A 15,872-nucleotide genomic window follows, 5' to 3' on the forward strand; every position below is an offset into this window, starting at 1 on the left:
TCAGTTTTTTTAGTTGGCCTAGATCTCAGTTTCCTCCCCAGATTCTTATAATAAAAGTGAGATCATCATAATCATAAAGATGTGTTCAATTATTAAAATAAAATCAAATAGATGTAAAGGTAATAAAATTAAATGTCAGTTTATAGGTGATATTTGTGTTTTAAATAGTTCTTGAGAAGTGACAGCAAGCACATATTGGAGCAAATACTGAAAAAAAATGAACAGCCAATATTTGAATTTTGAACAGATACATGATTAACTCATAGCAAGATATTTATAAATTCAGATATGGATATGTATAAGAGCACAGAAAATTGCATTTGAGTAGCTACATTTTTATAAAACACAAATAACAAGTGTTTGTCTCCTTGAACCATATAACATCATAACCCAACTTAAAAATTGTATTAAAAAAAAAGAGGCAACATTTTTTCACTTCTTGGAGGAGACATACAGTTTACTACAACATGATTTCTTAAAGATTTACTTATTGGGCTGAGGAGATAGCATAGTGCTTATGCCAAAAGATTTGCATGCCTGAGACACCAATGGTCCCAGATTCAATCTCCAGTGCAACCATAAGCCAGAGCTGAGCAGTGCTCTGGGGAGGGGGGGGCGGTTTACAGCCATACCACCCTGAGCATGCCCCATCTTGTCAGATTTATTTTACTGGCATGGGGAGGAGGAGAGGAGAGAGAGGGGGAACCAAAGCATCACTCTGGCATATGAGATGCCAGGGCACAACCTCAGAGCATTATACTTTTTATTCAAACACTCTAGTCTCTGTGCCACTAGGCTGCATAAATACGATTTGTTGTTGTTGTTATTGTTGTTGCTGCTGCTGCTGTTGCTCTTAATGAGCAATAAGGGGGTGGGGGGGGGGACACCAGAGCATCATTCTGGCACATTAGATGCCAGAGGTGAAACTCAGGACCTGATGCTTAAGAATCCAAGGTCTTATCTACTGTGCCACCTCCTGGAACCCAAACATAATATTTTGATGTTTAAGCCATAGTCTTAGCTTTTAAAGAGCAGCTATACTGGCTCCAAAGTTTCAGGTTTAACCCTCTGCATCAACATAAACCAGAGGTGAGTAGTGCTCTGATCAGTTGGTATCTATCTAGCTCATTAAAATAAAACAAATAAAATGTATTACAAAAATTTTTTAAAAGCAGCTACAACTGTTAGTGAAAGAACAGAATTTTCAAATGAAATTTTAAATGGTTCCTGAGTCTGATGAAGAAACAAATATTAATGTGTGGATACTGTATCTAAAGGGACAACTTTAAAAGCAGTGACTGAAATCCTTGTCTAGAGCAAAATAGAAGGTAACTTGACACACAGTAAAGTATGGCATCTATTGATTTGATGCATGCATTTACAACAGCAGCATCTATTAAACGCCACCTACTAAATGTACCATGCACCATGAAAGGATCTTGAACATATAAGAATGAAGTAGGGGGAATTGGGCAGTAGTGCAGCGGGTTAAGCACACGTGGTGCAAAGTGCAATGAGTGGCATTAAGGATCCCGGTTTGATCCCTCGGCTCCCCACCTGTAGGGGAGTTGCTTCACAAGCAGTGAAGCAGATCTGCAGGTGTCTATCTTTCTCTCCCCCTCTCTGTCTTCCCCTCCTCTCTCCATTTCCCTCTGTCCTATCCAACAACAAATGGCCTCAGTAACAACAACAATAATAACTACAATAATAAAAAAAAGGGCAACAAAAGGGAAAAATAAAATATAAAAAGAAATTTTTAAAAAGAATGGATTAGGAATAAGACTAGCTTTTTACTACTAATAACTATTATTATCATTATTGTTACTATTATTATTTTATATCTTTAGCCTATAGTAATACTTATTATTGTTACTATTATAGATAATAATATATTATCAATATTACTATAGGTATTATTATTATTATTATTATTGACTAAAGATATAAACAGCATCCAGGGAATGATCCCTGGGTTTGATTGCTGACAATACATATGCTAAAGAGCCGCTGTGGTTCTGGCTCTCTCAATAAATATTTAGAGATATAAATAATAATTATTAGCAGATTCTATGTGTGGACACTGTTGTGAGTAATTTACATGAACTAATTCACTTAATCTTAACAATCTAGGAGTTAAAAACTATTATTAAATCCATTTTCAGATGTAAGAGTTAAAGTACAGCAAGAAGAAGTGACTTTTACTACATCATATAACATGGAACCATTTTATAGCAAGGGTTTGAAACCAGGCAGTATTAGAGCACAGTCCACACTCCTCACCATCATGTTACATGAAGTTGCTCACAGGCTGGTGGAAGGGTGGTTAGGAGAGGCTATGCCTGACTAGGCTTCACAGAGAAATATACATAGGAGTTGAGTCCTGAAGTCAGTGAAATTGGGTGCTACAACATAGGTGCATGGAGGCATGAATACTCTTCTTGTCAATACAGTGAGTCAGTTTTAAAACTAGAAAGAAGTGTTTAAGAGGGGAATCCCAGGATTCCCTAGCTAGGGTCCCAGATGGTGCGGTCGCTATCGCGACCAAAAGAGTAATGATTAAGGTATTCTGGTCCTTTGCTCTTATCTAGCTTTTATGGTTCTTTCTTTATCTGACAAGGTTAACCTTAGAGTGAGGGAAGTGAAACTGGAAGTACATGAGGAGGGTATCTAGGTCTAAGTAGAAACTCTTAGTTTCCAATCAGACTTCCCTGGACAGACAACCCCACCAATTTGTCTTGAAGCTCCGCTTCCCCCAGAACCCCACCCCACTAGGGAAAGAGAGAGGCAGGTTGGGAGTATGAATCAGCCTGTCAATGCCCATGTTCAGTGAGGAAGCAATTACAGAAGTCAGACCTTCCACCTTCTGCATTGACAATGACCTTGCTCCATACTACCAGAGGGTTCAATAATAGGAAAGCTATCAAGGGAGGGGATGAGATACAGAGTTCTGGTGGTGGAAATTGTGTGGAGTTGTACCCCTCTTATCCTATGGTTTTGTCAGTGTTTCCTTTTTATAAATAAAAATAAAATAAAAAATAAAAAGAAAGAAACTCTTTGATTAAGTACTGTTGTATGCTTTACATTGGGTAGTTCTCCCCCGCCGAGAGAATTAGATCAGTCCAGTTAGTTTCGCGGGCCTGCTTGGCCCCGCCCCGAAGGAACCCCGCCAGAGTTCGAGAGTTCCAGAGTTCGAGAGTTGGAGAGGGTTCCAGAGTTCCAGAGTTCGAGAGTCTGGAGTTGGAGAGTTCGAGTGAGGGAGAGTGCTTGCGCCGCCGCAAAGAGACAGCAGAGTTCTGTTTGGTGATTAGTTTGGTTTAGTTTATGAATCGTTGTTCCTGAATAAAGAAATACAGCTTCCCTGCCCAGCCATTGTCTCCGCGTCTCTGTTACCCGCCCGTGAAGCTAGCCCGCCCAGCTAGAGCTGGCGAATTTTAACAACAAAGTACTTTATGGTGTCTTTTTTAGACCTTTCTACTTGCTTATTGCACTTGCTGAGTCACTCACTGCAAACTATTGTGCACTTTTAATTTAAGGTATATATTTTCCCCTAACTTATGGATACATGTGCACATGTGCCCTATCTCATGGGCCCTGGTCTATAACTAGATTCTGTGGCTTTGTTAGGAGGTGTACTACCTAAAATGGAATTAAGGAGTCCTATGAGTTAGGAAAGGTTTCACCAGAGTAGAGGGTATAGGAGACCAGAAAATAATCTCATGGTTATTGGAGAAGGGAGGGTATCAAGGAAAGATTTCTTTTTTTCCCCGTCTTGAAATGAGTCAAGGGAAAGGGGGTGAGCTAGGAAACAAGGAAGCAAGTCAGGAAGTGAGGTGGCTGCAATGATCAAGAGATTGACAGTTTTAGGAACAGAACAGAATGCAGATCCATGCGCTAAAAATGAATAATTTAAATGTGCAGACTCTTCATATAAAAGATGAGCACCATCTTCTACACAAAATGACTTTAATTGCCTGCAGGGGATATGGAATCCTAGCCACAATAAACAAAATGCAGATGCCAGCACAAAGTGAAGGAGAAAACAATGGGCAGGGACTCATTTGAACATGGTTCAATTTATACTTTGCTGCTCCAAGGCAGGGTAAGCAGGGACCACTTCCATGGTGATATACTCAGCTCTGTAATCAGTGTAGGAATTACCTATAAGTCTCCTTCTTATAGAATGATAAGAATCCCAATGCTCAGTGGACAATATGTCAGAGCTAGTAAAATGCTTCATCCTCTTTCTCTCCTTTATTTTAAGCAACTATTCACAAATAGTTTTGAAAAAAATCAAGAACTAAATCATAGCACAACCACACTCTTAAAAAAGACCTCTTTTAATAAACAAGTGAATCACAACAGAGTGATCCATGAGATTTTCAGACCTCACTTCATTTTCATAATTTAGTACAGCCTTATAGTTTAAGCTTCAAATTACTGTATATTCTTGAGCTTATAACAAAATCAGATCACCAGAACTGCAAGCTTTCTAAGGTTTTCATGGATTTCCTGCCAATCTATGGAGAAGGCTTGAAGTAAAATAAGTTCAGAAATATAAACTGCAACACAATTAAAATTAGGAAAGGAGGAGGAGGAGGAGAGGAAGGAGAACAGAGATCAATGCTTGTTTCACAGAAAGACAAGCCTTCTTGGACTGTATAGAAAGAGAAAAGTTTAAAACCACAAAGGAAAGTGAAATGGATGGAAAAGACAGAAAATTTAAGTTTATCTTCTAGACTAATCCTTTCTTAAAAGATATTACAAAGTTTCTTAACCAACTAGGTGAAATTCAGTTTCCTCATTTATAAAGATGGACTCTACCATCATTGAAAAGAAAGAAAATCTGGAAAATACCAGAGGAAGTCAGGCAAAAGAGGAAAAAGAAAGGACACCTGAAGTAACAAAAGCAGTAGGTGTAACTTAGAAAGAAAGTGAAGGCAGGATTGTAGAACAAATGAGCAAAGATGCTAGATAGACAGACAGACAGACAGAATTGGAGGAAGATAGGGACACAGAACCCTGGTGGTGGGGACAATGTAGAATTATACTCTTATTCTCATATAATTTTGTAAAACACTAATACAAAATAAAAATGGAATATTAAACAAAAATTTTTTTTAAATCCACACTCAAATAAGTTTGAGAAGCTCTATGTACTAAGTCTCTTCTGGAAAAGAGAAAATTACATTCAGTATTTCATACAGGTCATAACAATCTATCAGGAAACCTTTTTCTTTAAACTTGTCTGACTAAACAAACCTTATTCTTTTAACACATTTGAACCTTAGTATTCTAGTAGATGAGTACAAGCAGTAAGGAAGAGGGGGTCTGCGGGGATAGCCTGAGGGTACTTCTTCCTGAGCTAGTGCTCTCTGGCTTGGAGAGAACTCAACTGGAGCCGATCTAGACTGCTGTGTGGGAGAGGGATCAGGAACTCGTGCCACACTAACTTCTGCAGGAGATACACTCTGGAACTCTCGGAGCCGGAAAGCAATTTCCAGGTGTCTTTAATCAGAAGAGCAGCTGTTTTTATACTCTCCAAGTAGGGTGGAAACAGGATGTGATATAGAGAGGGTGGAGAGAAAAGTGACTGGTGAAAATCAGAGTGTGACAAGGAGGGGGCCGAACAGGCGAGAATCCTATCACTGAACCACCAATGCCCTGGAGTGCTTTATGTAAAAGTGATTTATGTAAATAGACCAAAGCTTTGGATCAGTAAATCCCTATATAGGCATATGGTTAAGCAGAAGCCAGGGGGAGGTGGCATACTACCCAACATCTCCCCCTTTCTTTTTAACTATTTGCCATAGTATCAGGAATGCGGGACACTTTGTGAGGCAGGGAGACTGATAAGAGGCACACCTTTTTTAGGGTTCTACTGTCCCTCCTTGCTCAACCTCTCCGTGGAGAGAGAGACTAACAGGATTGACACACCCCTCAGGCTCAAGCCCTTCCAAGCTCAACCATATCCTCACAATTCCCCAACATCTTCCTCTCACTTAATGGCCATATATAACTGGGTCAATGTCTGTAAAAGGCTTCATCTCTGTCAGGGGAATAGCGGTGTAGGGGTGAACGGAAACCTGTTGGGAAGAAAGCAGAATGATAGTGTGTAAGTGTCTTCAAAAAGAACTAGCACAAGACAGGGAGGGATAAGTAAGAGTAGCAAGAGACAGAGTGAGCCTGATGGGTGGAGGAGTGGGGGCCTGATAAGCCGAGGGGCTAGAGGGGTGATCTGGCATTGCAAAATCCCGAGTCAGCTGGCGGAAAGTTCTATGAACTGCTACAGTCATTCTTCAAGAAGTCCAGCAGTATAAAAGGAGTGTCCAGCAAGTTCTATAGAAGCATCAGTCCAATGTCAAAGGCCAGGAAATAAATGCCACACGTCTATCTTGATGAAGGAGGACGGCCACTGGAACTTTTCTTCTCTGTAGAGAGTGACCTGGAACCGCCAAAACATGGTGGGCGAAACAGAAGCAGGAAGAGCAGACACTGATGGTTGAGAGAAAGGCAGTAGGAAAGTCTTGTCCTTTGGAGTCTGTGAATCAGGTTCTCCAGATCGTGTCAGGTCACATCATGGGTTTCGGGGGATGGCTGTAATTGTGGGTGATGTCAGAGGTCAGGGGTCCAAGATGGATTTCTGGGGATTCTATATGAGCAGATGCTTCTTTATGTGAAGGCTTGTCATAGCTGTAGTCAATTACTTATGAAAAAACTTTGTAACAAATTAGAAGTTTACTACAATTGATAACTCAATGATTATAATTGGTTTAGGTATCTTTATAATTTCGTGTAAAGGTCATCTTATGTGGCATACTACCCAACAGGGGTCTTTCTGCAGTTCTCTAATATGTTTTTCTTTTTCTTCCATATATATAGTCACCAGTGTTACTACTGAGGCTTGGTGTCTGCAGGATGAATCCACTACTTGCAGTTGCCATTTTTTCCTCCTTGTTTTTTCCTTTCTATTTTTGACAAGACAGAAAGAAACCGAGAGGACAAGAGAAGATAGAGAAGGAGAAACAAAGAGAGACAATTGCACCACTGTTTCACTCCTGCAGGTAGGGAGGTGGAGTGATATACCACTGCCCAGCCTCTAAACTCTATTTTTCTAAGTGAAGACAATAGAACTGTCTCCTCTATTTGTCAGAAGACTCTGTGTACATACCCTTAAAACTCTTGCCCCAAAGGAATAGGGCTGTTAGGCATGGCCCTGAATGGCTCTATGAAACAGGTAGCCTAAGGCTGATAAATTGGACTAGACAAAAGATAAACTCTCTGTTTGCAGGAACTGTTTTGTGTAAAACAGTTAACACAGTAAAACTGGATTTGGGAAACAATAGGACTATTAAAAACTCACACTGCCACATCACATATTGTTTCAGTTGGTCCTTCAGAATAATATGAGTTACAAGTTTTTTTTTAAGAAGAAAGTCATCGAAAATCTACCAGGCCCCAGGAGATAGAAAAACTTTAAGAGGCTCAGACCCTCATCCTGTTTGCCCTGGAATGAACACACACACACACACACACACACACACACACACACACACACACACACACATCCCTCTCTTGGCTTCCCAGTACTCCTTCCCTTTTTCTGCTCATATAAGTATCTCCTGAAACCTGGAAGCTGGGAGAGAGAGATTTTGAGCAGGAACTCAAACCTCCAATTATATCTTCAAATAGCATTAAAGAGCCATACCCTTCTGGCAAAAGGTAGTGTGATGGTATATGGTTTTCTGCAGTACTTGATAGCAACTGCATGTTCAACTGATGGAACTACTGTCCTCAACAGCCCTGAGGCAGAGGGAAACATATCCAGCTGCTCATTCCCTGCTATGCTAACTATCAGTTTATGGTGCAGTTTTCATTTGCAAAAGGAAGTTGCAGAGGGAGTGAGTAATCCTAATGTATTTTGCATCAGTTTGCCTTTATGTCATCAAAGGTCTCTCTGAACCTGGTATTTACAAAATCAAGTTCCTGGTTCATCTCTCCTTAATGGGATCCTGGTTTGTTTGATCTCTCCTTAAGAGATCTTAGCATTTAATACTCTGATTGAACTCAGAGGTTCTGGTTTGTCTGATCCCTTCTTAAAGGGAGTCTAGTCTGTTTTGTCTATTGCTTGATTCATCTTGACAGTAGATGAATGGACAACAAGCTGGTTCTTGACCACTGGCTTTGAAACTATCTCTCAATGTTTTTGCTTATTGTGTACTGTTAGGTATGTCTAACTTGATTATTTGACTGAATTTGGGATGTCTGACTAATGACAATTTAAGCTTGCACATGGTCACTTAAGAAGCAAAAGAGAAGACTAATGCAGCCAAGTTATTGAACTATTTGTTCCTATGAAGACAGAGTATCTCCAGCAGGAGCACCAAGAAAGGGAATTCCAAAGAAAAACATAATAAATTAACTCAGTCATCTGATTAAAGGTAGAACTGTTCTTTAGTGGATCACACTAATAATGTGATTCAAATTAGTAAATTACATGGGATTTGCTAATGACCTAGCACTGGTATATGAGAAGTGATTGAAATCTATTCTAAAGAATAAGGGAGCAATTGCTCCCTATGGCTAAATTATTAAGTATCTGTATAGAGCAGAGGTGCCAGAGACTAGATCTAATGACATAAAATAAACCCATGGAGAAATAATCATATACTAAATATATAATCCAGAGGATGATATGGGGATTGAACATCTACTCACCCACCCCCTAGAACTACCTTAAGCAGTTGTCATAATGCCAAAATATTAAAAAAAAAAAAAAAAAAAACAAGCCCTAAACTGACTCAGAGGTGAGAGACTGAAAGTATTAGTCATTAGATTTTCTAGTCCCCTTTATGTACCAATGTAGATCCAGCCTTCCAAGGTCTATTATTTCCAAGAGCAACTGGAATGGAGATGTATGAGCAAAGTCTCCCTATCTATAAATGCTGGAAACTACTTAAAAAAAAAAAACACTATCTACTGAAAACACATTATAATAAGCTGCAAATCAGAAGCTGGTGACATCTGTTTTTAGGTCTAAGTCACCCACTGTCATTTTAAATGGACCACAGATTCTCATGAACTTTTGTCTTCAGCATAAATGAAAGATCTTTTGTGACTGGAAACATATATGACCCTCCTAAGACTGGCACTGATTGTAGAGCCCAGACTCTTTATGTCCTGTGCTCAAGAGCAGCTGAATTAAAATGTCCATTTTAACTAGCATGAGTTTTGTGCAGCTCAGCATAACAGGAATATTTCTCTTCATATTCTAACTTAATAACCTCAACCATTTCCACAAGAGCAAAGGGGAAAAGTAAGGCAAGTGGGATCTCTAAGGGAATGTTCCCAAAGCCCACTTCACCCACAAATTACAGAGAAGAGAGATAAAGATCCCAAGTTCACATATAACTTGACACAGAAAAGTTAGAGACTGTGACATCTAAACTCAGAAAAAATAAATAAATAAATAGCTTCCATAAAAAAGAACCAGATCTTGCAGTTCATGAGAAAAGAAAAGGTAAATAAACTAAGCATGTACACAGAAGAAGTAAATGGACATCAAAGAAATAGGAAGTTTTCATAAAATTCCCAAAAGGATTCCCTGGTCTACAGCAGCTTTAATGAAAAGATTCAAAGCACCATCTAGAAAACTCCTAGGCTAGTCTTTAAGGACCATTCCTTACAATGAATATCTAAAGAGTTCTTTCTGTTTTCAACAGTAATTGTCAGCAAAACAAAATGGAAGTGTCTGCTTGTAGTTCAATCTTCTTTAAAGTATTTCATTAGTCCTTGATCTCCTTCAGATAACTCTGGCTAATTTTGATATATATTTCACCCTACATTACTTTTCCCCCAAGAGTTTGACTCAAAAGATTCATTCTAGACTTAGGGTTAATTAAGAGTTTTGTTTTGTTTTGTTTTTTAACTTGTTCATCTCCTCTTCTACAAATGAACAGATAAATAACATCCAGTTCACAGCATGTATTCAATGAAATAATAAATCTAGATACCTTAGTTCAATGGTTCAAACATAAATGGCGTTCAAATGTTCACTCCCTCTACAAACCTTTATCCTCCCACTCAAATCCCAACATTTTATACTCTATTACCTAACACATCAAAAGCAGAAAATTCTGGAAAAAAAAAACAACCTAACTTAGCAAGTCAATTATTATTCAAACAGAAACTTAAAGAGATCAGCAAGTTATCTTTTTCTTCTTACTTGTCAGCATGAATTTTCAGACTGAGCAATGAACTGTCAATTCTAAGAAACTGTAAAATAAATATATATATCAAGAGGCATAGTGGCCTTTATCAACAGTCAGTGGTCACTTTGCTAGTTGCCAGGAATTTTTCCCTTAATTATGGATATTGCTTAAAATATAGTAATAAAAGAAAATAAGATCAGCTGCTGAAGCCCATATGTTAATCCTTTTCAGAACTATAAAATGCTCATTCTGAGTTTGTGCACAGCAAGTAAAAGCCAGAGAGGCAGCAGAGAAATCTGTAAGAATTCACTGTTTACAAAACTAGTAAACAGAAAACTAGATTGGTTCATTATTAAATCAATTTAAAAATCACCAGTGCAAATCAAGTTGATTCTTGGAATTTCTATTTCAACTTCACCAAAGAACTAAATGGAATACCCAATCAATGATCTCTATGCTACAAATCTCAATCCTCTCAGTGTGAACTTTCAAAAGCGTTAAATACTAAACAGGCGAAATAGCTGACTAGTTCTTCATGCAATAATGTTATCCTGATTCTCCTCTTTTCCCCTTAGCTACTCCTATTCTTCTGCAGCTTCAAGCTCTTCTAAATGTTGATCAAATAACAGACTTGGTTATTTGCTAGTTCCTTCTTCCCCTGGAGCAAAGTCAGATCTATTCCAATTTTTTAACAAATATTCCCTCTACACCAGAAATCTCTAAATATCTTTCTTAAAACTAAAATTTGCCTCTGGACTATACATTCGAGTTGCTATTAACAACTTAAAATCTTTACTTGGGGGAGTCGGGCTGTAGCGCAGCGGGTTAAGTGCAGGTGGCGCAAAGCACAAGGACCGGCATAAGGATCCCAGTTCGAGCCCCCGGCTCCCCACCTGTAGGGGAGTCGCTTCACAGGCGGTGAAGCAGGTCTGCAGGTGTCTATCTTTCTCTCCTCCTCTCTGTCTTCCCCTCCTCTCTCCATTTCTCTCTGTCCTATCCAACAACGACGACAACAACAATAATAACTACAACAATAAAACAACAAGGGCAACAAAAGGGAATAAATAAATAAAATAAAAAATAAAAAAATAAAAAAATCTTTACTTGGCTGTTTCTAAAACATCTTGAACTCAATGTGTCCAAAAAGTCTATCTTTTCCTCACTTCTCCAGCTCCCCCCTTCACATTAAATATGGTCCCTACCTACTCAGTTGCTCAAACTCATCAGTGATTCCTCCTTTCCCCTCAACTCATAAATGCCAGTCCTACCTCTTTATTCCAAACCTATTCCAAATCTGTCCATCTCTTGTCGTCATCTGCAGCAAGCAAGCAAGCCTCACACCAGCAGTTCACAAACTTTTCTGTGCATCATATCACCTGAAGGGCTTGTTAAAACACAGACTGCTGGTTCTACTCCACTCCCACCCACCCACATCCAGACTTTCTGATTCATTAGGTCTGCTGTAGGATGAGAACCTGGGTTGCTAAATTCCCAGATGATTCCACTGATAATGATCCAGAGACCACACTTCAAGAACCACTACCCTACACTAAGTCATTACCTCTTACCTTCACTATACAGAAACACTCTAATTATCAGCTTTCCTACTGTCTTACTTCCCTCTAATTTATTCTCCTTTAAGATGCCTCAGTAATCATTTTTAACTCATCAGGTTGCATTGTTTCCCTATTTAGAAAAATAAAATCCAGACTCCTTAGAAACCACAGTATTAAGTGGGCCAGGCAACTGCTCAGATTTATTATGCCTTAGTCTCCTTCTGGTTTGATTAAAAACTAGAAGCTTCTATCGGGCCTTTGCATGATCTGTAGTATCTGCCTGGAAGCCCCTCCCCTCCTTTATGTGACTGCATTCTCTTTTCCTTCACACCTTATCTTTTTTTTTTAATTATTTTAATGGGAAAATAATAAGTTAGAGCACAGTTGTCACATGAGCGCAATTTATCTCCTGTGATGTGTCAACACACCACTCACCCACTCCCACTGTCAACTTGGGTCCTCCTCCAGCATCATGCTATGTTCCCATAGCACTACCTTAAATGTCTCATCAGGGGGCAGGGTGGTGGCAGACCCAGTGGACAGTACATGTTACCATGCACAAGGACCAAAGTTCATGTGCCTGGTCCCCATTTGCAAGGGAAAGCTTCATGAAAGGTGAAGCAGTGCTGCAAGGGTCTCTCTCTTCCTCCCTCCTTCCCTAGCTCCTTCCTCTCTCTATTTCTTTGTCTCCAACCAAAAATATATTCTAAAAAAAGGAAAAGTCTCTCACTAGACTACCCTACAGAAAACTACTTCCTTGCCCACTCTAAAGTCCCCTAAAATTATAGCTTTTATAGTTTTCATCTTTGTCAATATAAAAATGTGTTGGTTATTATGTCAGACCCCCTGCATTGCTTAAGGCTGTGGCCTATTTACACAATCATTGTTTTGTCTGAGACCTGCTCTTCCTACAAGGAATTGATTTAATCCCCACTGGTTAGAACCTTTGAAACAAGCTGAAGACCCACCTTGCCTGCAGGGCATTGGTTTAATCCCCACTGGTTATATGGAAGCTTTCCTTCTCTCCACCCACTCACCTACGTATATCCTTTTCCAACCTACCACTTCTACCCCGGAAGATATAAATGCAGATGAATAAAGCCAGCATGGCATTGTGTTCCCACTCAGCCACAAGAGTTCCTGGTTCCTCTCCCGCGTCGCTGAGTAAGCAGCAGCCTAGGTTGGCTCCGGTCAAATTCTCTCCAACCCGGAGAGCACGTGCCCGGGAAGAAACACCCTCAGGCTAAGCCTGGCAAAAATGTATGTACTTATGCATGCATGTATATATACAGAGAGAGCGAGAAAAAATAAAATCATATGATAAATAATAAGCTTCACTCCACAGAGGAAACTATCATACTTTCAGTGTGTCTGGAAAAAGTCCACTTAGAGCAGTAGAATTCTGGTGACAACCAAAAAAAAATTAGCCTGCAGAGGCCAATCAGTATCATACATGTGCAAAGTCCTGGATTTATCCCCTGGCACTACAAACAACAACAATAATAATAGTAATAAATAGTAAGCCTGGATGTGGGAGAATGCAACAACTTTCAATTTTTAGCTAGCAGAGTTAAGCAAACTTCTCAGATTAGTTGAATGAGTCTCTTTAAGCAAAGTATATTATCTCTCAAGCAAGTCAAAATAAAACCATATGAGAGCTGTTAAGGGGAAAAAATACTACCTAATGCAAATCGTTTCCACAAAGCAGAGTCATAGCAGAATACTGAAATCTGGAGATGGATTTGTCTTTTCCAGGAAATTTTTTTTCAAGGATAATTAAGTATCATCCATCACACCAGAGGACAGTTTTACAAATACTTCCAGATTAAACAACTAGCTCATGGTATATGACAATATGTCAACACCCTCTCCTGCCTCACATAATGGTAAATATTCAAGTTTCAACTAATTCTGTGTCACATAAAATATTATTATCTCAGAGCACCAATTAGGAAATTGGTATCCATAGATACTTAGTAGTAAACCAACTAAGTTACCACAAACCTCAAAGGAATGTACCTCCATAGCCCAAAGTAGACAGGAGTCCCATTCCAAAAATGCTAATTAAGCAAATATTCATTAAGCAAGGAAGAAGTAAAATAATACATAGTAGGCATCTATAGTGACATTCTATAATTACACTGTCATAAGCATATTCCTTTTTAGCAGCCAGGCGGTGGCGCACTTGGTTAAGCGCTCGCATCACAATGCACAAGGATCCAGGTTCAAGCCCCTGGTCCCCACCTGCAGAAGGAAAGTTTCACAAGTGGTGAAGCAGGGCTGCAGGTGTCTCTCTGTCTCCCTATCTCCCTCTCACCTCTCAATTTCTCTTTGTATCTATGCAATAATAAATAAATAAATAACATTTTAACTAAATATATTCCTTTTTTAAAGAAAATCTGCTTTCGCTTTTCTAGTAAAAAAAATAATAATAATAAGTTCCCAACAACTCCCAGTGGCCTTCAAAAAACTTTGCATTCTTTAGTATGACACAGGAGACTCTTTCTTAATGTTTCTCCTGAATAATGCTTAAGTTCCAGCTACATTTCACATTTCTCAACATTCTTTATATACTTATGCCCTCACAATTCTACAATTTGCTTTACCTTAAAGGTCCTTGCCTAGCAAACTCCACTGACTATCTCATCCCTAAACTATTTGTTCTAAAGTATGCTCAAAGTTTGGTTTTTATTTCCCTCAAAACAAATGTGGACCCACTGTCACTCTGAGCTTATAATCACCACAATTATTCTTAGAATATGTTGAAACAGTTGAATTACTTGCTTTCTTCTTGACTGCATTGTGACATCCCTGAAGGTCAGATCTGAGTCATAGTCATACTCAATTCCTATCCCAATGTCCAGCAGTGCCTGGCATAGTAAGGCTCAAAGCAAAGTAACAAGATGTGAAACAACCCAAATGTCCATCAGTGGATAAATGGACAAAGAAAATGTGCTGTATGCATTCAGGATAGGCATGAGTTCTGAGAAATTCACTGTTTTGAGATTTTGCACAAGTATCATAAAACATAATTAAACAAACCTAGATGATATGGCCTAGTATATTTTTGGCTATTTATAGAAACTACTGTCATATAAGTAGCCTATCTTGACCAATGTATCATTAACAGCATATGACCACATAGACAGCAGTATATTATTCAACCTGAAAAAAAAAAATTCTTTCAAATGCTACAACACAGATGAAGCTTGAGGACACTGTCAAATGAAATAAGTCAGTCTCAAAACAGACAAAGACCTGAAAATCCCACATAATAAACAGGATTAACAGAACTCTTAGGAAAGAGAATAATGGGTATCCAGCAGTGGCGCACTTGGTTAATCGCACACAGTACTAAGCACAAGTACCTGGGTTTAAGCCCCCAGCTCCCCATCTGCAGGTGGAAGTGCTTCATAAGAGGTGAAGTTGGTCTGTAGGTATCTGTCTTTCTCTCTCCCTCTCCCTCTCCTCTCTCAATTTCTCTTTGTCCTATCCAATCAAATGGGAAAAATGGCCACCAGGAGCAGTAGATTCCTAGTGCCAGCACTGACCCCCAGTGATAACCCTGGAGGCAAAAAAAAAAAAAAGATAGAGAGAGAATGATGAATGCCAGGAAAAAAAGGAACAAGAGAAGTCACTCACTATTTCAGTTCTGCCAAGTAAAGACTGTGAAAATCTTTTGGACAACAATGTGCACATAATTAACATTATTATACTTTTCACTTAAAAATAGTATAGGTGTCCGGGGAAGTACTTTTTGCATATAAAGTGTCTGACTTCCAAGTAGGAGGCCTTGAATTCAATCCCCTGCAGACACATATTTTGGTCTCTATAGTAAAAACTAATCAATAAACAAATATTTTTTAAATGATTATGAGGCTCAATTTTAGATTATGTGTGTTTTCCTACAATAAAAACTAATCAGTATATGAAACTGAAGAGACATTTAACCACCTTCTACCAACAACTATTATCAAAGCAAGAATCTGTCAGCTTCCAAAAAGTACAATTTATAGAGAAATATCTATATTCCCTCTAATATTTATCAAACAAGAACCAATGATGCAATAAATAGGGAAAGGCTCTAAAGTAAACCAAGAAGAGATCA

General features: G+C 38.8%; 1 protein-coding gene and 1 long non-coding RNA gene across 7 annotated transcripts in view; one reads left to right on the forward strand and one right to left on the reverse strand.

The window, feature by feature from the left end:
- Positions 1-15,872, reverse strand: part of CARMIL1 (capping protein regulator and myosin 1 linker 1) — a 332,859-nt gene that overhangs the window by 269,634 nt on the left and 47,353 nt on the right. The gene's annotated exons all lie outside the window — the stretch shown is intronic.
- LOC132538050 (uncharacterized) overlaps positions 1-15,872 on the forward strand; it is a 74,721-nt gene that overhangs the window by 57,369 nt on the left and 1,480 nt on the right. Inside the window, exon 3 of the long non-coding RNA XR_009549452.1 lies at positions 6,880-7,061. This is a non-coding gene — a long non-coding RNA (uncharacterized LOC132538050). The remainder of the gene's footprint in view (positions 1-6,879; positions 7,062-15,872) is intronic.

Source organism: Erinaceus europaeus, chromosome 4 (assembly GCF_950295315.1).
Source record: "Erinaceus europaeus chromosome 4, mEriEur2.1, whole genome shotgun sequence".
Classification (NCBI taxonomy): Eukaryota; Metazoa; Chordata; class Mammalia; order Eulipotyphla; family Erinaceidae; genus Erinaceus; species Erinaceus europaeus.